Source organism: Lutra lutra, chromosome 9 (genome assembly GCF_902655055.1).
Source record: "Lutra lutra chromosome 9, mLutLut1.2, whole genome shotgun sequence".
Taxonomy (NCBI): Eukaryota; Metazoa; Chordata; class Mammalia; order Carnivora; family Mustelidae; genus Lutra; species Lutra lutra.
Window position 1 is genome coordinate 51,962,936 of NC_062286.1, and position 23,276 is coordinate 51,986,211.

Consider the following 23,276-nt stretch of genomic DNA (forward strand, 5'->3'; position numbering starts at 1 on the left):
AACGTTTAGAGGTCATCTAGCATAGTAACTATAAAAACATATTAAAAATTATATTAATAGTGAAGATAATTTTAAATCAAGGCCTGGATTGGGAGTAATTTTGACCTTGTATTTCTTGTATTGCTCTTATTTAGTTATCAAATACTTATGTTCAATCCAACATAGTTGTAGATCTTATGGGAGGGATCTATTCTAAAAGTTTGTTATAACTCTGTCTTCCAATTACTGCACTGCGGGGAGAAAAAGATAATGCTGTAAGACGAATTGGAAAATGGAATTAAGAATATAAATAGTAAAGATAAAGGATTTATTTTATTTTTTAAAATTTTAATTCCATTGTAGTTAACATACGGTGTTATATTAGTTTCAGATGTACAATGTAGTGGTTCAACAATTCTATGCCTTTCTCAGTGCTCATCATGAGAAATGCACTCTTTAATCCTCATCACCTCTTTCACCCATCCTCCCACCCACCTCTCCTCTGGTAACCATCAGTTTGTTCTCTGTAATCAAGCATCTGGTTTTTGGTTTCTGTCCCTTTTTTTTTGTTCATTTGTTTCTTAAATTCCACATATAAGTGGAATCCTATGGTATTTGTCTTTCTCTGACCTACTTCATTAAACATTACATTCTCTAGCTCCATCCATGTTGTTGCAAATGGCAAGGTTTTATTCTTTTTTATGGTTGAGTAATATTACATTGTGTATATACACCACATCTTCTTTATCCATTCATCTATTGATGGACACTTGGGCTCCTTCCATAATTTGGCTATTGTAAATAATGCTTCAATATACATAGGGTGGATATATCTTTTTGAATTAGTCTTTTTGTATTCTTTGGATAAATACCCAATAGTGCAATTACTGGATCATATGGTAATTCTATTTTTAATTTTTTGAGGAAACTCCATTCTGTTTTCCATAGTGGCTGCACCAGTTTGCATTTCTACGAACGGTGCATTCTCTATATTTTTGCCAACACGTATTGTTTCTTGTGTTTTTGATTCTAGCCATTCTGAGAGGTGTGAGGTAATACCTCATTGTGGTTTTGATTTGCATTTCCCTGAGGATGAGTGATGTTGAACACTGTTTCCTGTGTCTGTTGGCCATCCCCACGACTTTGGAGAAATGTCTGTTTGTATCTTCTGTCCATGTTTTAATTGGGTTATTTGGTTTTTGGGTGTTGAGTTGTATCAGTTCTTTATGTATTTTGGAAACTACCCTTTATCAAATATGTCAGTTGCAAATATCTTCCTTCATTCAGTGGTTGCCTTTTAGTTTTTTTGTTTGTTTCCTTTGCTGTGCAGAGGCTTTTTATTTTGATGTGGACCCAATCATTTATTTTTGCTGTTGTTTCCCTTGCCTCAGGAAACATATCTAGGAAAATGTTGCTATGGCTGTTGACAGAGAAATTATGTCCTCTCTTCTTGGATTTTTATGGTTTCAAGTCTCACATTTAGGTCTTTAATCCATTTTGAGTTTATTTTTGTGTGTGGTCTGAGGAACTGTTCCAGTTTCATTCTTTCGCATGTAGGTGTCCAGTTTTCCCAATATAATTTGTTGAAGAGACTGTCTTTTTCCTGTTATATTCTTTCCTGCTTTGTCAAAGATTAATTGACCATATAGTCATGGGTTTATTTCTGGGCTGTCTGTTCTGATCCATTGATCTGTATGTCTGTTTTTATGCCTTACCATACTGTTTTGATTTCTGCAGCTTTGTAGTGTATTTTGGAATCAGGGATTCTGATACCTCCAGTTTTGTTCTTCCATTTTAGGATTGCTTTGGGTATTTGGGGTCTTTTGTGGTTCCATACAAATTTTAGGATTATTTTTTCTAGTTCTGTGAAAGATGCTGTTGGTATTTTGACAGGGATTATATAAATCTATAGATTGCTTTGGGTAGTATGGACAATTAGCAATATTTGTTCTTCCAATCCATGAGCATGGGATATCTTTTCATTTGTTTGTGTTGTCTCCAATTTCTTTCATCAGTACTAAAGTTTTCAGAGTACAGGTCTTTCACCTTGTATAGATAAAGAATTAGAACGTAAATTATAGTTTACTGCTCTGGTATAAGACTTCCAGAGTCTGCATAATATGAGCTAAGGATTATTTTCCTTATAGTCTTGAATACAAGTGAAACAATAGATTGGCAATTATGTGCTTTTCTTTTATTTCCCTGTCTGGCACTCTGGAATCTCATAGGACTCTTTTTTAAATTTGTGAATGTATAAAGAATGCCGATGACACTGCATTTTTCCTCAGAGTCCTTAGCTATCTTCCCGGATGCAACTGTGACAACTACAGTGTCCTGTCCGTAAGTGGGCAGAGCTGCTACTGAAGTGGCCTGATCCATGGTGAAGCTCCTGTTCAGATGTCTGAAGATAGGACTGCACTCAGTCTTTATAAAGAACTCTGATTTGAGCCATTTAGATTTGAATATTATAATTAATTTAAATAGATGTTCTAAACCAACATATAGTCATTTTTGCTAATTTTCATATTCTACTTTAATATCGTGTATAGGCACTATCTTAATTGTCTAGGTGATATATTTGGTTTAACATTTAGTTTATTTATTTATTATATTAACAATCATTAAATAAATCAATAAAATTTATTATTTATTTTTCACATATAATTTATTAAATTTGATAAATTATTAAATCTAATTTATTAAACCAGATTGATTAATTTAAAAGCTAATATTGATTAATTATTAATCAATATTGATCAATTATTAATCAATATTAACACATTCTGTGTTCCCACAATAAAGTCCTTTTGTTAATTGAGAGACTATGATAAACTATCTAAACTTTCCTCCCACAGGAGATTGTTTCAAGTACACCTCAAGTGAGAATGCATGAAAAAATATATTGAAAATACATTATTTTCCTCTATCTGTGCAAGCTGTTACCTATTCATCATAAGTTGATTTTGTGAACAGTAGTCTAATTGCATAAATTGAGCATCAGTTTCTTTTTCTTTCTTTGTTTTAATTTAATTTTATTTTTCCAGTATTCCAAGATTCATTGTTTATGCACCACACCCAGTGCTCCATGCAATAAATACATTCCCTCCTTAACACCCACCACCAGGATCACCTATCCCCCACCCTCACTCCCCTCCCCTCCAAAACCCTCAGTTTGTTTCTCAGAGTCCACAGTCTCTCATGCTTCGTCTCCCCCTCCAATTTCCCCCAATTCACTTTTCCTTTCCTTCTCCTAATGTCCTCCATGTTATTCCTTATGCTGCACAAGTAAGTGAAACTTACTTGAGCATCAGTTTCTTAAATTAATAGAGGATGGAGAGTATCCTTCTGTACATAGAGTTAAATAAACATAACCATGTTTTTCAAAAACAAATAATTATATAACAGTTTGGCATACTATATAATCTAATAGAAGAGAAAAGACAACCTTAGCTTTGTGCTGAGCATAGAGAACACAGCAAATCAGTAACACTCTTTGCTAATGGAGCAACCTGTGTCTTTTTATATTACTATAGTTTCTTCCCTGATGCCTAATATACTTCATTCCACATAGATTAGTGAAATGAATTTCAGAGGCCTTTAGTGACTTGACTTAGCTTATTACAATTGTTTAATGGAAAACAAAATTATTAAATAAAATAAAACCCAGATCCCCTGATTTCGAGTCCAGCATTCTTTTTAGATACCATAGTGCTTTCAAGATTCTTTTACACTGTAATATGTGTGTATTTGTTTGTGTATGTACATATATACATGCAGATACTATATATGTAGTAGTGTATATATGTACGTATGTATAGACATGACAGATTGATTTAATGATTGACACTTAAATAGTCCAGGTGAAAGGAAAGTACAGTGTGGCATATGGTAATCCCCCTTCTAGTCAACACTCAGTATGATCTTGGAGTGGTAGCTTCAGAAGTTAATACCTCCATTCATATGAAGATAGACGTTACATTCAGCAGTCATTCAAATGAATTCATCAAACGCCTACAGGTATTTTAAGGATGACAGGTCAATGTAAAATACGATCCATGCCCTGAGAGTGCTATAGGTAAAACACCTTGGATGTCCAGGCAGGAGTTCTGAGAGAGAGGAAGTTTAGGAATGATTTTATGAAGAAAATAACACAATTCTTTCCAAGAATTTTTAGGGAAGATCTTCTAAGAAAGAAGTAACCCTATTTAAAAAAAAAAAAAAGGCAATAAAGCCTGAAAGTGTAGGGGGGTGGTGGATGGGAAATAATGAGTAATGTGATACTTGCTGAGTGTAAGATATATATAAGAGGGGCGCCTGGGTGGCTCAAGTGGTTTAGCCTCTGCCTTCGGCTCAGGTCATGATCCCAGCATCCTGGGATCGAGCCCCACATCGGGCTCTCTGCTCAGCAGGGAACCTGCTTCCTCCTTTCTCTGCCTGCCTCTCTGCCTACTTGTGATCTCTATCTATCAAATAAATAAATAAAATCTTTAAAAAAAAAAGATATATAAAGAAAAAATTAGCAGGGAAAAGTGAATTAGAAAAGGCGATACTTGGAGCCAGACTATGCAAGATCCCTACAGCAAGTAGAGGAAAATGGAGAATCACTGATGGATTTTGAGCAAGGAAGTATTAAAGTCATACTTTGTTTCTGGAAAATTAATTTGATTGCAGGAAATTGGATTGGAAATAGAACAATTATAGATAGGAAAACTAGTAGTTGCAAAAATTTCTCCTAGTACATCGAGTTCAGATTAAAGAATGTTTGAATTGGGGCTCAGTCGTTAGTTGGTTCAGTCGTTAAGCGTCTGCCTTTGGCTCAGGTCATGGTCCCAGAGTCCTGGGATCAAGCCCTGCATCGGGCTTCCTGCTTAGCAGGGAGTCTGCTTTTCCCTCTCCCACTCCTCCTGCTTGTGTTCCCTCTCTCACTGTCTCTCTCTCTGTCAAATAAATAAATAAAATCTTTAAAAAAAAAGTAAAAGAGGGGCACCTGAGTGGCTCAGTGGGTTAAAGCCTCTGCCTTCGGCTCAGGTCATGATCCTGGGGTCCTGGGATCGAGCCCCGCATCGGGCTTTCTGCTCAGCCAGGAGCCTGCTTCCCTTCCTCTCTCTCTCTGCCTGCCTCTGCCTGCTTGTGATCTCTGTCTGTCAAATAAATAAATAAAATCTTTAAAAAATAAAAAATAAAAAAAAATAAAAATAAGTAAAAGAAAATAAAGAATGTTTGAATTGACAGAATAGAGTTGAAGAGAGATAATATGGAGGTAGGAGGGAATAAATGGTTAATGAGTGGGTGTTTAGAGCAAGGGGTGACTTATAGATAACTGAAAGCTAGGGGGTTTATAGATAACTGAGCCGGGCGTTGAGGGTGATAGTATCAAGAAGGTAAATACTCCATAGTGTATATGGACCACATCTTCCTTATCCATTTGTCTGTTGAAGGGCATCTTGGTTCTTTCCACAGTTTGGCAACCGTGGCCATTGCTGCTATAAACATTGGGGTACAGATGGCCCTTCTTTTCACTACATCTGTACTTTGGAGTAAATACCCAGTAGTGCAATTGCAGGGTCATAGGGAAGTTCTACTTTTAATTTCTTGAGGCATCTCCACACTGTTCTCCAAAGAGGCTGCACCAACTTGCATTCCCACCAACAGTGTAAGAGAGTTCCCCTTTCTCCACATCCCCTCCAACACATGTTGTTTCCTGTCTTGCTAATTTTGGCCATTCTAACTGGTGTAAGGTGATATCTCAATGTGGTTTTAATTTGAATCTCCCTGATGGCTAGTGATGATGAACATTTTTTCATTTATCTGATAGCCATTTGTATGTCTTCATTGGAGAAGTGTCTGTTCATATCTTCTGCCCATTTTTTGATATGATTATCTGTTTTGTGTGTGTTGAGTTTGAGGAGTTCTTTATAGATCCTGGATATCAATCTTTTGTCTGTACTGTCATTTGCAAATATCTTCTCCCATTCCGTGGGTTGCCTCTTTGTTTTCTTGACTGTTTCCTTTGCTGTGCAGAAGCTTTTGATTTTGATGAAGTCCCAAAAGTTTATTTTGGCTTTTGTTTCCTTTGCCTTTGGAGACATATCTTGAAAGAAGTTGCTGTGGCTGATATCGAAGAGATTACTGCCTATGTTCTCCTCTAGGATTCTGATGGATTCCTGTCTCACATTGAGGTCTTTTATCCATTTTGAGTTTATCTTTGTGTACAGTGTAAGAGAATGGTCGAGTTTCATTCTTCTACATATAGCTGCCCAGTTTTCCCAGCACCATTTATTGAAGAGACTTTTTTCCACTGTATATTTTTTCCTGTTTTGTCGAAGATTAACTGACCATAGAGTTGAGGGTCCATATCTGGGCTCTCTATTATGAAGTATTACGCCTCCATCAGAAAGGATGAATACCCAACTTTTGTAGCAAGATGGTCGGGACTGGAAGAGATTATGCTGAGTGAAATAAGTCAAGCAGAGAGAGTCAATTATCATATGGTTTCACTTATTTGTGGAGCATAACAAATAGCATGGAGGACATGGGGAGTTAGGAGAAGAGAGTTGGGGGAAATTGGAAGGGGAGGTGAACAATGAGAGACTATGGACTCTGAAAAACAATCTGAAGGGTTTGAAGAGGTGGGGGGGTGGGAGGTTGGGGGAACCAGGTGGTGGGTATTAGAGAGGGCATGGATTGCATGGAGCACTGGGTGTGGTACAAAAACAATGAATGCTGTTATGCTGAAAATAAATAAAAAAAAAGATTAAAAAAAAAAGAAGGTAAATAACCTCTAAAGAGCAGTTGTAGGAAAAGGGGATGAATTTAGATTTGGACATGACTTTGAGGTCATTGAATATGTACTTATTCTTTAGATTAGAGTGTTACACATATGACATTGTGTAAAATATTTGGAATAAATAGACCTAAATCATTCCTTTTATTTATATGATTCTTTGTCTTTCAACTTTATCCTGTAATAGAAAGTTTAATGGAGAAGTTACTGTCCTGTATTTAATGAAAGCATATTACTGATGATGACATTTCTTAAATGTGTTAACTTAGTGGGATGCATATAGCTTCTATGTTGTATATATTGTTGGTGATAAGTTATATAGCAAGAAACACTTAGCTATGATATTATGATTCTGAGGACTTTTTTCATTACAAGAGCCAGAATAGGATCCCAGATCAGAATAACACTCAAGATTCCATTTTTATTTTAGACAAAGAAATGTCTTAAATGCAGCCAGATGTAAAAGCATAAAAGATTAAGTTAAAATATTTTAATTTATGGATTTTACAATAATTTTTATATTTGTGTATCTGTAAAATAAGTCTTTTGAGGCTGTTCCTCCCAAAATAGATCTTATTTACTTAACAAAAACTAACCACCAATAGTATACACAGACTTTTCTGAGTTACTTTACAAATATTGTTTCAGAATCCTGTGAGACTGGTAGTATTTTCCTCATTTAACAGATGAAGAAACTCAAGCACAGGGAACTTAATTAAGTTGCCCAGGGTCACACAGCTCAAAAGTGGCAGAGGTGGAATTTTGTTGCCTCGAGTTCCTGAGTAAAAACATCAACCTTATATAGAATCGTTGTAGTGCTTTTTTGATGCATGTTGTTTTTCTGGGTAATATGGCAGAAGGAAAATAAAATTGGGCTTTAGGAAAAATTTCAAAAGGAAATCCTAGTCCATTGCCTTGGCATTTGTATATCTTTCTTTAGATATCCACATAGCAGGACTCTAAACTGGGTTCTGAAGTGTTAATGAAAAGAGAATGCATTAAATGTGAGTGGAAGAAGATTTCTGAAATCATCTTAGAGATGATTAGATTAGGGGAAAGTGTATACACTGGTCTGTATGAATGCTTACTTATAAAGATTGAGAATTATAGGTCCAAGTTTCAGAATGACTATATTTTCTTTGTGGTGTGTTCCTGATCAAGTTTTAATGTATCTTTGTAGTCTAATGTCTTAGATAGATTGGTAGTAATGCCATTCTGATTCTATGACACTTCCTTCTCATTGCTTAATTTATTTTGCTATTAGGTGTGTAACTTTAGAATAACTCAAGCTCCTAGAATTTGAGGTTCACTGGTTTCAATTTAGTTTGACCGATATTTACTGAGCACCTACTATGTGCTCAATGAGGCACTGTGCTGCTTGGGAAGGTTATAAGGATAAAATCTCTAAGGAAAAATATACTGTAGTGATTTGGAGTGTTGCTGTTTCTCCCCCCACCCCCAGATTTTACTTAGTTATTTGAGACAGAGAGAGAGAGAGAATGAGCAGGGGGGAGGGGCAGAGGGAGAGGGAGAAGCAGGTTCTTCCCTGAGCATGGAGCTGGACGTGGGGCTGAATCCCAGGACCCTAAAGTCAGGACCTTAGCCAAAGTCAGGTGCTTAACTGCCTGAGCCGCCCAGGTGCCCCTGGAGTATTGCTGATTTAACTGCGTGGGATGCATTTCTTTCTTTCTTTTTTTTTTTTTTAAGATTTTATTTATTTATTTGACAGACAGAGATCACAAGTAGGCTGAGAGGCAGGGAGAGAGAGAGAGAGAGGAGGAAGCAGGCTCCCTGCTGAGCAGAGAGCCCAATGCGGGGCTCGATCCCAGGATCCTGGGATCATGACCTGAGCTGAAGGCAGAGGCTTTAACCCACTGGGCCACCCAGGTGCCCCCGTGGGATGCATTTCTAATCTAGGTGTCCTAAAGATGCTTTTTAAGAATAATCCATCACTGAAATAAGCTGTGGTCAGTAGATAGCTATTTACTCCAGATGTAATTCTTCACCCTCACTAAAGATCTAGGCAAGAGCATAAACTGATCCTTCTGTTCTTATAGCAGATCCTTCATTCGGGGTCTAGTATTAGTAGGGGTAATGCGCAGCAACACTTGAATAAATAAGCTACTCATCAAGTAACTGTTTCAATTCATTATGAAGTCATTGGTGAATCTTATTTGAAGCTATGATACCAATTCTGGAAAAGTATGTGTAGAGTGAGAATTTCTATGCTAGGTAAGAGTCCTACATTAACTTAAAAATGATTCTGTGGTCTTTTCAGTGCTTTAGGAAGTTAAATCAGGTAGGCTGAAGTGTCTGATCTTTTGGTCTCTACTATGATTTAAGATCATAACAGCACACAGCATTTGAGAAGGTAGATTTTAGTATCCCCGATTTACAGTGGAGGGACTTGGGATCCTTACGTTTAAGACCTTGTCTGTGTTCCCATAGTCATGAATTTGTTGACCCCCAAGTTGATGTCAAGTCTCCAGCTCCACAATTTGTTCCTTTTAATGTACAATGTGTTAACAGTTCTCACTGGCAGGATTGGCCCCTCAGTTTCTTTGAATAGTTTAACCCAAATAGAGAACTTCAGGACTTTTTCTGCCTTTTTATTTGCCTTTAATCGAGGTTATCCATTTCTTTCAGTGGAACTTGGTGGTGAAATGATACCTTAAGAGAGTTATAAAGTTAAGTTTTCTCTCTGTTATGACTTTTCAAGGTACTAGAGTTTTTATAGGTTCTGCTTTCCTTTACGTCTTTTTTTCCCCTCAAACTTTAGCATAAAGAGTCTTCAAGACTTACAGGGAGAACCATATGTTTCATGCATATACTTGGAAGCAAAGACCAACTTGATAGATGAGCAGAAGATGCTGGCTGTATGCACAGTTTGTTTTTGCTTTCTTATAAAACTCTGCAGCTAATAAGATGAAGAAATGTAACCTTCTCAGTTATGTTATGTGTCTTTAGCTGTGTGTGTGTGTGTGTGTGTGTGTGTTTGTGGTTTTTAAGGCAATTAAAACACACTTGTAAATAAACTTTGTCCTTTGATACAGTCTTCTTGGAAGGTGTATAGTTTTCCCCAAAGCAATATATTTAGAGCCATTTTATGGATCTTGTTGTTTCATAATTATTATTTATTATCCCAAAGAGTGCCATTCAATTTAATTATTTCTTCATCCAAGAAATTTTGTTACCTACAGAATGCAAGAAACCATCCTTAAGCAATCTACCCTTTTATTCCTCAGTCTTGACTCTAAAGCAGGGGTCCTCAGTCATGGCACTATTGACATTTGGTGCTGGATACTTCTTTGTTGTGGGGGCTGTGCACTCTAGGATGTTTAGCAACATCCCTGCCCTGTACCCATCAGATGCCAGTGGTCCCACCCCACCTTTTGCCTAAATTGTGACAATCGAAATGTTTTCAGACTTTGTCAGATGTTCCCTGGAAAACAAAATCATCACTGCTCTAATGTCTGAATTAAAAATTAAAAAAAAAATCACTCAAATGGTGAATAATTGCTTCCACTGAAAATAATGTAATAATGGCCATGAAAGCTGTGGTAAAAGAGGAGTTTCAAGACTATTACTCACCCGTCAGAAAAGATGAATATCTACCATTTACATAGACATGGATGGAACTGGAGGGGATTATGCTAAGTGAAATAAGTCAAGCAGAGAAAGACAATTATCTTATGGTTTCACTCATATGTGGAATATAAGGAATAGTGCAGAGGACAATAGGGGAAGGGAGGGAAAACTGAAGGCAAAGAAATCAGAGAGGGAGACAAACCATATGAGGCTCTTGACTCTGGGAAACCAACTGAGGGTGGCAGAAAGGGAGGGGGTGTGGGGATGGGCCGCTCAGTGATGGGCATTAAGGAGGGCACGTGATGTGATGAGCACTGGGTGTTATATACAACTAATGAGTCATTGAACATTATATCAAAAACTAATGTACTGCATATTGGCTAATGGAATTTAAATTAAAAAAAGAATATTGAGAGAGTGATTAGCATGACTGTATAGCCTCCTGTGGTTATCTAAGTTACAAAATGTTTATTTAAAAAATTATACCACTCTATGCTTATATTTTATATCATTACTTGCCCTTGGCACTTTATTCATTTCTCCTAATGTGGCCTGTTGGCTTTTAATCAGACATGTTTTATCATCCTAAATAATCTTCAATTTAAAAAAATGTTTTTGTTATCTTCCAACATCTTCATTGTTTTATCTGCCTTTTCCATTCTCGGAAAGGGCAAGAATAGTCTATTGGAGACAACTGGGAGCTCATTCGACAGAAAGTGCCAGAATACTTGTAGCGATCAAATGCAAATATCAGGATATGTGACTCCCATAATGATTTTCAGAAAAGTTACTGGAGTACTGACAGTGTCACTGGAATCAAAAGCTAAAGGTGACTTTTTGTTTTGTCTACTTGTCTCTTAATGGGACAAAGTTAATGAAATTATCTTAGAGTACTTAAAGTTCAAGGTAAAATTCAAACATAATTATCACTGATTACAAAGGCCTATTATTTGATATCCCTAAATTTGATTTCGTCAAGTCTTACGTGAAATTATCTGAAATTTATGTGAAAAGTGAAATTGGTGAGTTCTAGGAAAGATGGCTAATTTGGCTGATTGCCCTACCTGAAACATTCTCCAAAATGGACATAAAGAAGCAAAAATAGAGTTGTAAGCTTCCGCCAAAAATGAAACAGTTGGATTGACCCTAGCCCCATTCCAATTATTGCAAAGAATATTTTCTTGATTTTAATAAAATTTGAACTAAATCAAAGTTGAGTGTCAAAGGCTGATACATATACCCCCAGTTTCAAACAGGTTCTAGGTTCTGCAAAATAAGTGAGAAAGTTCAGAAAGACCTTATCAATAATACTTACCTTAGAGTTAGAAGCACTAAGGATACAAATGGCCAATACCAAATTCAGGCTTATTTTCATACTTCAGAGTAGAGAATGACAGGAGAGGTGAAGTTGATAGAGGATTGGGTTGTTCTGTCTTTATTTTTCTCAATTTGACTTCCTGTTGTGGAAAAGTCCATCCAGTTCTGCTGTTGGCTCTGAAGTGGATAATTTCTGAAATCAAAAAGAGTTATCCTCATGGATCTTAACATTAACTTGCGTCAAGGGAGTCATCCAATTTAGTGAGAGTGTTTGGAGACGATGTATTTGAGTGTAGGTTATCTCTGCTAGATTCATTCTTCTCTCCCAACCTCTCCCCTCTTCCCAAAGGATCTGGAGGAATGAACAGACATTATGTTCAACCAATTTCTAGACTTCCAGTTCAGATTATAAAGTATGTTTTTAAAAAGCTCCTGAGAAGCAGGAGAGTCCAACCACATTAATCATAGTAAATAGCAGAGATAACCAAATTGTTCTTCTTTTAGCTAAATGATGAGCACAACTTGGAACCTGTATAGGAGGGCTACTAAAAATAAGTAAAATAAGTGGGAACATAAAAGGCAATGGAGGAATATATTTTGAAAGAAGAATTGCTTTAGGAAACTAAAGAACTCTTTAAGAAATAATAATTCTCAACACTCTCAAGGAGATAAAAGTGAGCATAGACTGTATGATAAGAGATCAAAGAAGAGTTTAAGAGATTAAGATACAGATAAAAGGACACTAAAGTAAGATTAAAAGACAGTTGGCAGAGGGGGGGATGAATAAAACTATTCAAATAATTAAAACCACATTAGATACAGGAAGATATAGAGCGAATGCTGCAGCAGATGGACTCAATGACTTAGGGCATTCTTGAGAAAAATCACATAAAAGGCTGTAAGAGAGATTAAATACTATTAGTGGAAATTTATTGATACAGAGGGGAAAAAACCTCATCCTGGAAATAAAAGACTTTAATCTACAGATTGAAAAGAGTTTACTAAATACCAGGAAAAGTAATAAAGACTTAGCATCCTGGTGACTTTACTATTTAAAACTTTCTCCGAGTATTACTAGAGTAAGAAAAAACTCACCTACAAAGTTAAAAAAAAAATTGAGTTGGCCCCATATTTTTTTCCTCAGACCCCAAATGACACTGTAATAATGCCTATGTAACGTTGAAGGGGAAAAAATAGGTGACTTAATTTAAAAAGTAAGAAATTATGTAATAAAATAAAAATTAAAAAATAAAAAAATATTTTAAAAAGTAAGCAATTATAGCCTCTATGAACCCCATATAGAAGTTTACTTAGAAGATGAGTCAAAAGAAGAAATATATAAATGGTAAAATTATCATATAGAAAATTGAAGATGAGCATGCTAAACACAGAATTAAGCAGTCTAGGGAAAAGAATGGAATATTCAAATGTTTAAATAGAAGATATATCATTTGGAAGTAGTAATTCGATGATAATCAGCTGTAATAAAAAGTTAAAGAAGAACCAGCAAAATGTAGTATTTTAGTGGGGGTGGGGTTGGGAGGGAGCCTCATATTAACATGTGAATTGCTTCATAGTTCATAAGGGAGTTTATTTTTGAAGTATATAAATGGAAAAATAGGGCTTCAGCATACTGGTGAATTTTATCAGTTGTAAAAAACATTTCTTTTCACATTTTAATGTCTCTGGACTTAGAATTTGTCTTCTAATCAATTGTGACCTACAACTTTAACTGGCACCATATTTTTTTTCTTGGTCACTTAAAAATAACAATGCATCTTATAATTATTGATATTTTATTTATTTGTTTATTTGTTTATTTACTTACTTATTTGGGAAGTGGGAGAGGGATAGAAGGAGAAGGGGAGAATCTTAAGGAAGCTCTACGCCCAGCATGGAGCGTGACACAGGGCTCATCTCACAACCCTGAGACCGTGACCTGAGCTGAAGTCAACTGACTGAGCCACCCAGGTACCCCTAATTATTGACTTTTTAAAGTGCATTAAATACTGATGTTAAACATACAAAGTCATCACTAATAAAACTAAAACTTGACAATGTATTTTTAAATTCATGATTGAAAGGAAGAAGGGGAGTGAAAAAATATATAAAATATAAGCTATAAAGGAAAAGATGAAAACAATAGAAATGATGAGGGAGGAGGTGATAGAAAGTACTATAGTAGTTGCGAGCTCAAACCATGGCATCAGACTGACGTGGGCTTAGATGGCAACATCAGCAAATGTGGAGAGACAGTCAAATTATCTGTGTAATAGTAGCACTGACAATAAGAAAATTTCTTACTATATACTTCTATATACTGTATACTGTACACTTACTTTGCACTTACTATACATTTCTTACTATACATTGATCATAGAAGTCGAAAGTGTAACTTCTGGAAATTTTTAAAGTAATGGTTCATGAAAGCAAAACATGTCAAGGAAGCATACTTAAAGGGAAGTTCATAACTTGAATGTTTCCAGTTTTAATCTATAAAGAATGAAGCAACACTTGTATACATTTTTTTAAAAAATCAGCAACAACAAAAAAGTATAGCAACAGGAACTAAATAACAATGATAAAACCATTAATCAATGAAATCTATATCAATCGAACTGATAGATTAAAAAGTTTTTTCTTTGATAATGTAAAAGTCATTAGTCTAAAGTTAGGGAAAGGAAGAAAGCCAGAAATATCCAAAATTAAAGATAAGAATTGGGAGATGACTGAAGATAGAGAAAAAATTGAATGCTACTACTTTGCACAAATCTGTACTACAAATTTGAAATTTTACTTATTTATTTTAAAGATTTATTTATTTATTTATTGGGGGGGTGGGGGAGGGGCAGTGGGAAAGGGAGAAAGAGAGTCCTAATGACTCTGAGCTGAGCATAGAGCCTGACATGGGGCTCGATCTCACAACCCAGAGATCATGCATGACCTGAGCCAAAACAAAGAGTTGGATGCTTACCAGACTGTGCTCCCCAGGCGCCCCTACAAATTTGAAATTTTAGATGAAATTTATGATTTTCTAGGAAATTTTAAGCAAATTTAATAGGGGATAGAAAAACTGAAACAAAAAAAAAATAAGAATAAAACTGTTACAAAGAGCATATCCCTCCCTGTGTCTTAACTAAAATGCCTTCTAGATGGCTTAATGGATGGACTCTGCTTAACTAATAAGGAATTGGTAATCTTAATGCCATTAAAACTATCCTGGATCTTGGAGATAGAAGGCATAATTAATAATTACATTCCTGAGACAGCATAATATTAGTATAAAAACCTGACCTTAAAAAGTAAAACAACAACAACAAAAACCCCTGCAAGTCTATCTTGTACGACATTGGTAAAAACCATCTTTAAAAATTCAGCAAACACGAAGAAAAAAATATTCAGCAAATGCAATAAGCCAGTATATTAAAAAGATCATAAACCATGGCCAAATGAAATTTATCTAGGAATGCAGAGTTAGTTCGATATAATTCTGAGATTATATTGAAATAAGAAATATTAAATTTTTAAATACCTAAAACATTTGATATAATTGAGTCCTATACAAAATCCTTAGGTAAACATGAATGGATAAACAATTTCTTAAAATAAATGTGTGTGTATGAGTGTGTAAAACAAGACAAAGGTTGTTTCCTAGCATTATTATTTAATGATTTTCTTCTGGAAAGTGCCAGTAGCTAAGACAATTATGTAAGAGCAACAAATTTTAAATACTGTGAAAAGAAGTGGTAAAATTATTACTACTTGCTGATTATATGGTCTAAAATCTGGAATACCATGAACCTTAACTAAGGAACAATTGGTTAGAAACAAAAAATATATAATTTAATAAATACATTAATTTGTGGTTATCTATGTATAAACCCATGGATATAAATCCATGCATAAACCCAATGCAAAATGTACTGGATATAAAAATCACATTCATAATAGTAACAAAAAGATTAGAACATTTAGGAATAAACATGAAATATGTGAATATGTAGTCTATAATGTTATATATAATTAATATATATAATACATCATAAATATAAATATATATTTTATATTATAAACATGAAATATGTGAATATATAAAATTTTATATAATATATAATTTATAAAACTCTACTCAGTATCATAAAGTAATCTTTTCATACAATTTAAAAGTTTGTCAAAATGTCAGTTATCCATTAATCAACAGCAACACAATAAAAATCCCAGTGGGATTTGCATTAGATTTATTACAGTTATGTAAAATTTATCTGGAAGAAAGAATATGAGGGAAGGAATAATCAGTTAGGTTCTAAGAAAGAAAATTAGAAAGAACACACCTTTCTTACCTATTTTTGAAGGCTACACTTGCAGGAATATGAATTTATAGTTCCATGGAATATAGTAGTTAATACAGAAAAAGAGCCAAGAATGTTTGAGAATTTAATAGCTGATAAATATATTTGAGATCACTGGGAACAAGGATGGATTATTGAATAAATGGTGTAACAATAAGCTTAAGATGGAGAAAAATTCCTTTCGCTGCCTACCCCAAAGATTTAAATATATGTTTCTAAAAAGTTGCAACAGTATTAGAAGAAAATGTAGTGGAGATTTTCTTATTGTGGTACAAAACTCAGGGGCCATAAAGGAGAAATGTTATATTTAATTATGAAAACTCTTAATGCTTCTCTGTCAAAATCACTATAAACAGTCAAAAACCTAGTAGGAACAGACAGGTCTAATTTCATAATAAATGGCATGCTCATATATTAAGAGCATATAATATTAAAAGCATTTAAGATGCTCTTAGATAATTGAGTTAAAAGACTAGTAATAAAAAATGTATGTATATGATCAAGATAGACTAGGTACACATGTTCAAATAGTCTTTAACCCTCCAACCCCATAAAATAATAGAGCAGATATATATATATTTTTAAAGATTTTATTTATTTATTTGACAGACAGAGATCACAAGCAGGCAGAGCAGCAGGCAGAGAGAGAGGAGGAAGCAGGCTCCCTGCTGAGCAGAGAGCCCGATGCGGGGCTCGATCCCAGGACCCTGGGATCATGACCTGAGCCGAAGGCAGAGGCTTTAACCCACTGAGCCACCCAGGCACCCCGAGCAGATATATTTTTTTGAGTGGAAATAGTAGCAGTGTGAGGAAAGAAGAAAGTATATCTGGTGTTGTCCCTATCTTCTGGGCACTGGGAGCTGCTCTTGGCCGCATCCTTTGAAAATACACACCTGTGCAAAGTTCCGTCCACCCTCTGCTGGGTCAGGATCACCTGTCAGCTGTTGAGCCGGTCACTGTCTGCAGTGGTACCAAAACAGCAGCTTAGCAGCCCCGTGTACCCTGACCTCACTTACTCCTCGCTGCAGCTTCCAAACTGGCATCATTTTAAAGCGACATCCACACAGCAGCCAAGTTCTGAGGGCGGGGCAGCTGCGGTTGAGGTGGCTGGCTCTGGGGCTGGAATTAGGACTGCGTTTGGAAGACTTATCATTGATTATGCCAGGAACCCCCTCTCTGAAGCAATAGCTCTTCTCCTGTGCCATTTTAGGCTATTCCCTCATGGAGATCATGGGGCTGTTTTGACTGATGGTGGCCCTTCTCATCCTCTTCACCATCTTCACTTCCCGTGGGTCTTTCCCCTTTATCTTGTCTGCCCTGTATATTCCTTTTCTTATACATCCCCGGACAGGTTGGGGGAAATGGTTGGCCTAGGGTTTGACAAAGGGAAGACAAATAAATACTGTTTGAGAATTTAATACTACTGTATTAATAAGGAAAAAAATAAATTCCATTGGCACACAAGGTAAGGGATTATATATTTGAAATTATTTGGGGAAAGAATACTGAAGGAATACTGGAGTAAGCCATTCTCTAAAGGTCAAGTATGAAATTGTGTACCACGTATACCAAGCATAGAGCCAGCATGTTGACTCCTTATTCTTTTATTTCCCTGCTGACTAGCTCAGTTCTAGGGTGATCAGGATAAGGGTACTGAACACCAAGTAAGCAGATGGCTCCCGGATTTCTCCAGACTCTAGCCTATTGATATAGTACTCCAGGAGAGAAAGCACAAGATTCCTTCTCTGCAGTAACGTCAGTGAATAGAACTGGCAAGACAACATGAGTACATAACTTCATGATACCTATGGTAACACTTCCCAGAAGCTATCTTGAGTTATCAGCATAAGCTTAACTCTTCTACAGATAAATCACATTCTTCATGCCTTATTTCTTTTTTCAATGTCATAGCTCCCTCTCTCACACTTCACCAATACCTAAGGTGTAGTTAACCAGAGCATATTTGGCCCAATTTTTACTTATTATTTCATGCTTTTTTTCTCATTGTCATGGTGTGGGGTCCTATTATCAAGGCAACTAGGAATGAATTATGTGCCATGCATCTTTCAGTAACCCTTTTAATTCCTCTTTGTGTGATTATTTCTGTTTCCCTAGCTGCCCTCATGCATGGTTAAAAGGGTTCAAATCATTCTAAGGTTCTGACCGCCTTTTCTAGTAGTTATACATTTCTCTTTCTCTAGCAGGTCTGACCTTTTTCCTACAAGGTTTGTCTTACCTCTACAGAATTTTTCCAAATTTAGTGATGTCTTCTTGACATCTTTCCCTTTTCCTATAAGTATCCTTTCTGATGGTTCTTACTCAACACTGTTGACACTAATAGAGAATGGACTTGGGGACAATTATCAGTGTGATTTTTCTTGGAGAGAAGTTGGCCTAGTGGCCCTCTAAACCTTTCCAGTTTCTTTTCAACGGATAGTTGAGAAGTGGCTCATGTGTCTAACAGAGTATGTGTGGGTACCATAGCTGACTTGGTAAGGTAGTCCTTATGAAGATACTGCCCCTTAAGGAGACAAGGGCATCACTCACAGCCTAAATATAAACTGCCAATTCATTCTCCTCAGAAGTGTGTCCCATCCTGTACCATAGTCATTGGGGACATCTTACTGTAGATATAACCAGCCATTAACAGAAAGATAAGTAGATTCTAGATACAATGATGAACAGACAAATCAAGCCAATAACTGAAGAAACCAACAACATGAAAGGTAGCCACTAAATGACAAAGAGAAGAACTAAATCTGACTTCAAAGAATTTCCAAAAGTAAGTTTAAATCCTCAGAGAAATTAAGAAGAATGAAAATTTCAAAATTAATACACTAAATGAAATTTTAAGAACACAGTATATTAGCTAAATAGAATAGACACAGCTGAGGAATCTTCTAGTAAGATTGGTTAAATGAGTATTAGCAACATTGGATACTAGAAGAAAGTGAATCAATATTGTTATATTTCTGAAGGTAAATCATTTTGAAATTAGACTTCTGTTATGCCTAAACTTGTATTTATAGCAGCACTGCAAAAAACAAACAAACAAACAAAAAACAAAAAACAAAAAACCAGAAAAAAGACATTGTTGGATGTGGCAGAACTCAAAAGCTTCCCATCTTTCTCTGCAATCATTCAGGAATATATGTTACTAAAGTTTAACATAAATCCAGGCAAGAACAATGAGCAAAGAAACCAGTAAATTTATACTTAAAATTAATGATATTCATGTGTATTGTAAATGGCAGATCTCAGAAAATTTCAACATGTAGTGGATACAAGGTGGGAGAAAAGGAAGAGAAAGCATCCAAGATTTTTGTCATATTCCACTGGAGACTCTCAATATTGATTATCTCTAGATACTAACTGAAATACGTCTTTCAAATGTTTTAAAAATTTCAGAATTGCAATTAAAAATAGCAAAATGAAAATGTATAACACAAGAGGAAAAAACAGAAATAGGAGAATTTAACCAATCCAGATCAGGAGAACATAAAAAGGAAATGTGATAAAAGAGAAAATGTGAAATAAGATGGTGGTAATTAGGGGCGCCTGGGTGGCTCAGTGGGTTAAGCCTCTGCCTTAGGCTCAGGTCATGGTCTTAGGGTCCTGGGATCGAACCCCACGTCGGGCTCTCTGCTCAGCAGAGAGCCTGCTTCCCTTCCTCTCTCTCTCTGCCTGCCTCTCTGCCTACTTGTGATCTCTGTCTGTCAAATGACTAAATAAAATCTTTAAGAAAAAAAAAAAGATGGTGGTAATTAGTCCAAATGTATCAAAAATGACACCTAATGTGAAAATTGTAAAATTTCCCTTTAAACATAGAGACTGTAGGATTTGCCTTAAATAAAAATTTGACTTTGTTTTTTTTGTAAGAAATACTACTCAAAATAAATTAACTTTTTTTTATTATGTTCAGTTATGCACTCTATAGTACACAATTAGTTTTTGATGTAGTGTTCAGTGATTTCATTAGTTAAGTATAACACCCAGTGCTCATCTCAGCACGTGCCCTCCTCAATACCCATTACCCTGTTACTCCCCCTACTCAAATACATGTGTGAAAAAATATTCTAGGCATATGTAAGAAAAAGAAAGCAATATTAACATTATAGAAAATAGAATGAAGGCAAACAACCTCAAAATTAGGTAAGAGAGGTTTATGTCACATTGTAAAAAAAATACACAATACAGGAAGATTAAAAGGGAAAAACTGTATGGTCACCTCTCAAGTACTGAAAATAGTTTGATACTTTAACATTAAATTAACAGTGTAACATTTTATATAATTTAATGGCTATTCCTGATAGAAGCCGAACAAGCTAATAGTGAACAGAAACTCCATTAATTTAATCGTTGCTGTTTACCAGGGATGTGGAATAAACATCATGTTTAATGGTGAAAACATTATGCAAGAGCGAGAACAAACAAGCCCATTGTCACCACTGCCATTCAGCATTTTTCTGGAGATCCAAGCCACTGCAGTAAGACAAGAAAAATAATAAACAGTGGGACTCTTGGAAAGGAAATGAGAAAGGTCCAGTTTATAGACAATGTGATTATCCATTTGACACAATCCAAGACAACCAATTGAAAAATATTAGAATTAGTAATAGTGCCAGATAAATAATTATGTATCATGTTCTTCTGCCTGTCTATACCTTATACCATATTATAAAATGTGATGAAAATGTATTGCATTTACCATTGCAAGAAAATGATGAAATAGGTAGAAATATATGTGACAAGAAGTATGTACGACATTTAAGAGGCAATTTTGAAATGAGGGGCCTGAAGAAAACCAGATTGTTAGCAGGAAGACAAAACAGCATTCTGGATAGAAAAATTCAGGATATGAAATAATCAGTATAAAGCAGCAGCATCTAAAACTGTGAGGTTTGGTAATAGAAAAGATAACAATGATGTAGAATAGACCAAAATTATATTTTTAAAGTGCTTAACCACGTAAAAGTTGAAATTCATATATGATGCAAGCTACTATAATAAAAAAATTAAAGACAACTCTAGGTAATTAAAGACAAACCAAGAAAATATGTATATATAAGAAAGATTAAGATATAAATCTTATTATTAGGAGCAAGCTCAATAGAAAAATTGGGAAAGAATATGTATATATTCTTTTTTTTTAATATGTAAAGATTTTATTTACTTATTTGGCAGATAGAGATCACGAGTAGGCTGAGAGGCAGCAGAGAGAGAGGAGGAAGCACGCTCCCTGCTGAGCAGAGAGCCCAATGTGGGACTCGATCCCAGGACCCTAGGACGATGACCTGAGCCGAAGGCAGAGGCTTTAACCCACTGAGCCACCCAGGCACCCCTGTATATATTCTTAACATAATATAGTCGTTTCTATGATAAAACTTTTGGCAAAAATGTCACCTAAGGTAACGAAATCAAATAATATACCAGATTGAGTATGTGGTATTAGGCAGTAGGAGAGTTTGAGAAACAAAATGTGACCAATGTTCTTTGGTTTCCATTGCCTTCATTTGCTTACCATGTAGAGATAAACTCAGGAAAGAATTGACCTGTTTATTAACAGGATATAAAGGGAATAGGGAGAATCTAGAAATTCCAGCAATTGAAGAGTCACCATATTTATCTGTTTCTCTTTTTCAACTGATTAAATATATAATTGAAAATTATTCAAACAGACAGAAACCCATTATATTTCAGCCACCTATCAAAGACCACATCAAAGCTAAAGCCAGCACAGTTTTGTTAAAACCTCAGATTCAATTAAAGTTGAGTACCCGGCAAGAATCAAGAAAAGTGAATGTCCTCCCCAAGGCCAGAGCCAGCAGCCTCAGAGAGCAGTGAATAAGGAAGCCACTGCAGGACCCAATGAAGGAATGTTCTTTACTCCCAGGGCAAGTGGCTCTTACAACTTCTGTTCAGCAAAGTTTCAGAATTCACATGGATAAGAGACTGCCGTGTGTTTCCTGTCTTCCCCTTTCCAAATTAAAGATTATTCCGATGGTGGTATTCCTGTTCTGTAATTATAGGTTGGATGTTTGAGGGGCAGCTAACTTGTCTTTTTAGTTTATTGGTCTCCAGAGTAAAAGGTGCCAGATCTAGACTTTAAAAAGAGTCTATTACAAGATTATGGACTTTTTTGTGATACTATTGGCATGATTGGATAGGAGTGTGTATGGGGAGCAGGGTGTGTGTATTTTGTATATGGAAGGAAAAAGCAAATATTTGTGACCAGTTGGCAGATGGTGGTGTTATCATTTTCCCTAATTATTTATTGCCTCTCCTTGTGAGAGAATTAAAATTCTCTACCCAATGACCTCAAGTGTGACCATGTGATGTCCTGTGTCCAGTGAAATGTGAACAGAATGGATGGATGTCACCTTCGAGCAGAATCCTTGAGAATCATTACATTGTTCTGCCATGGCTGTCTTCCCTCTGTGCCAGGAAGGGACTACTTCTTCAGCCTGACCCCCAGCTGACCTGTAACATGAGCAAGAAATAAATCTTTATAGTTGTAAACCACGAAGATCTGGGAATTATTTGTTATTGCCGTATAACCTAGTGTAAGTTTCTGATTAATCAATATTTGGTCAAAGTTTTTGTTTTCATCTCTAGAATCCTCAAGATGCTTGGCCTCCAAAATCTCCTTAAAAAAAAAAATCACTTTTTCTCTACACTTGGCTAATGAAAGATATAGAATATAACTAGTATTGCTATTTGGCATTCTTCTGTATATGCTATATATACTATTGTTATTTTTCATAGTTCCAAGGTCCCGTTTTATTGTAAGCTCAGTGCCAGTAGTCAGAATTTCACTTTATCTGTTCCTCCTCATCAGTGTAGTGAACCAGTGTTCTGCAATAGTTTTGTTCACTTGGCTTTTACTTTGGCATGGTTCATTCTAGAAGCTGTGATCTAAGTTTGTCGATCATACTTTGGACACAGAGACAGTGAGTTGTAGCATCTGTCTGTGGAAAGTCTTCCTTACATTTCAAACTACAGTGTCAGGACATTTTTCAGGAAATGTCAGGAAATTATTTCAGGAAATTATTTCAAGATAATTCAGACCTAGTTTTTTGAGGCTTTTTGTTTTGTTTTGTTTTAACTTGAGAAGACTTTGCTTCTTTCCCAGAGCCACAATGATTTGGCCTTTGATCACTTTATTCTTTGCAGGACCCCAGGTTCAGTGGCTTTTCCTTTGTTTGTTCTTTGATTTGCAAATTTTCAGAACTCTGTAGCTAAATTTAGGAGATTGGGGC

The 23,276-nt window shown here is 35.7% G+C and overlaps 1 protein-coding gene and 1 long non-coding RNA gene across 3 annotated transcripts in view; one reads left to right on the forward strand and one right to left on the reverse strand.

Moving 5' to 3' along the window:
• The window catches only part of EXOC6B (exocyst complex component 6B), a 715,681-nt gene that overhangs the window by 466,788 nt on the left and 225,617 nt on the right, over positions 1 to 23,276 (forward strand). The window lies entirely within an intron of this gene.
• The window catches only part of LOC125108332 (uncharacterized), a 52,329-nt gene continuing 51,337 nt past the window's right edge, over positions 22,285 to 23,276 (reverse strand). The window contains exon 4 of the long non-coding RNA XR_007129875.1: positions 22,285 to 22,497. This is a non-coding gene — a long non-coding RNA (uncharacterized LOC125108332). The remainder of the gene's footprint in view (positions 22,498 to 23,276) is intronic.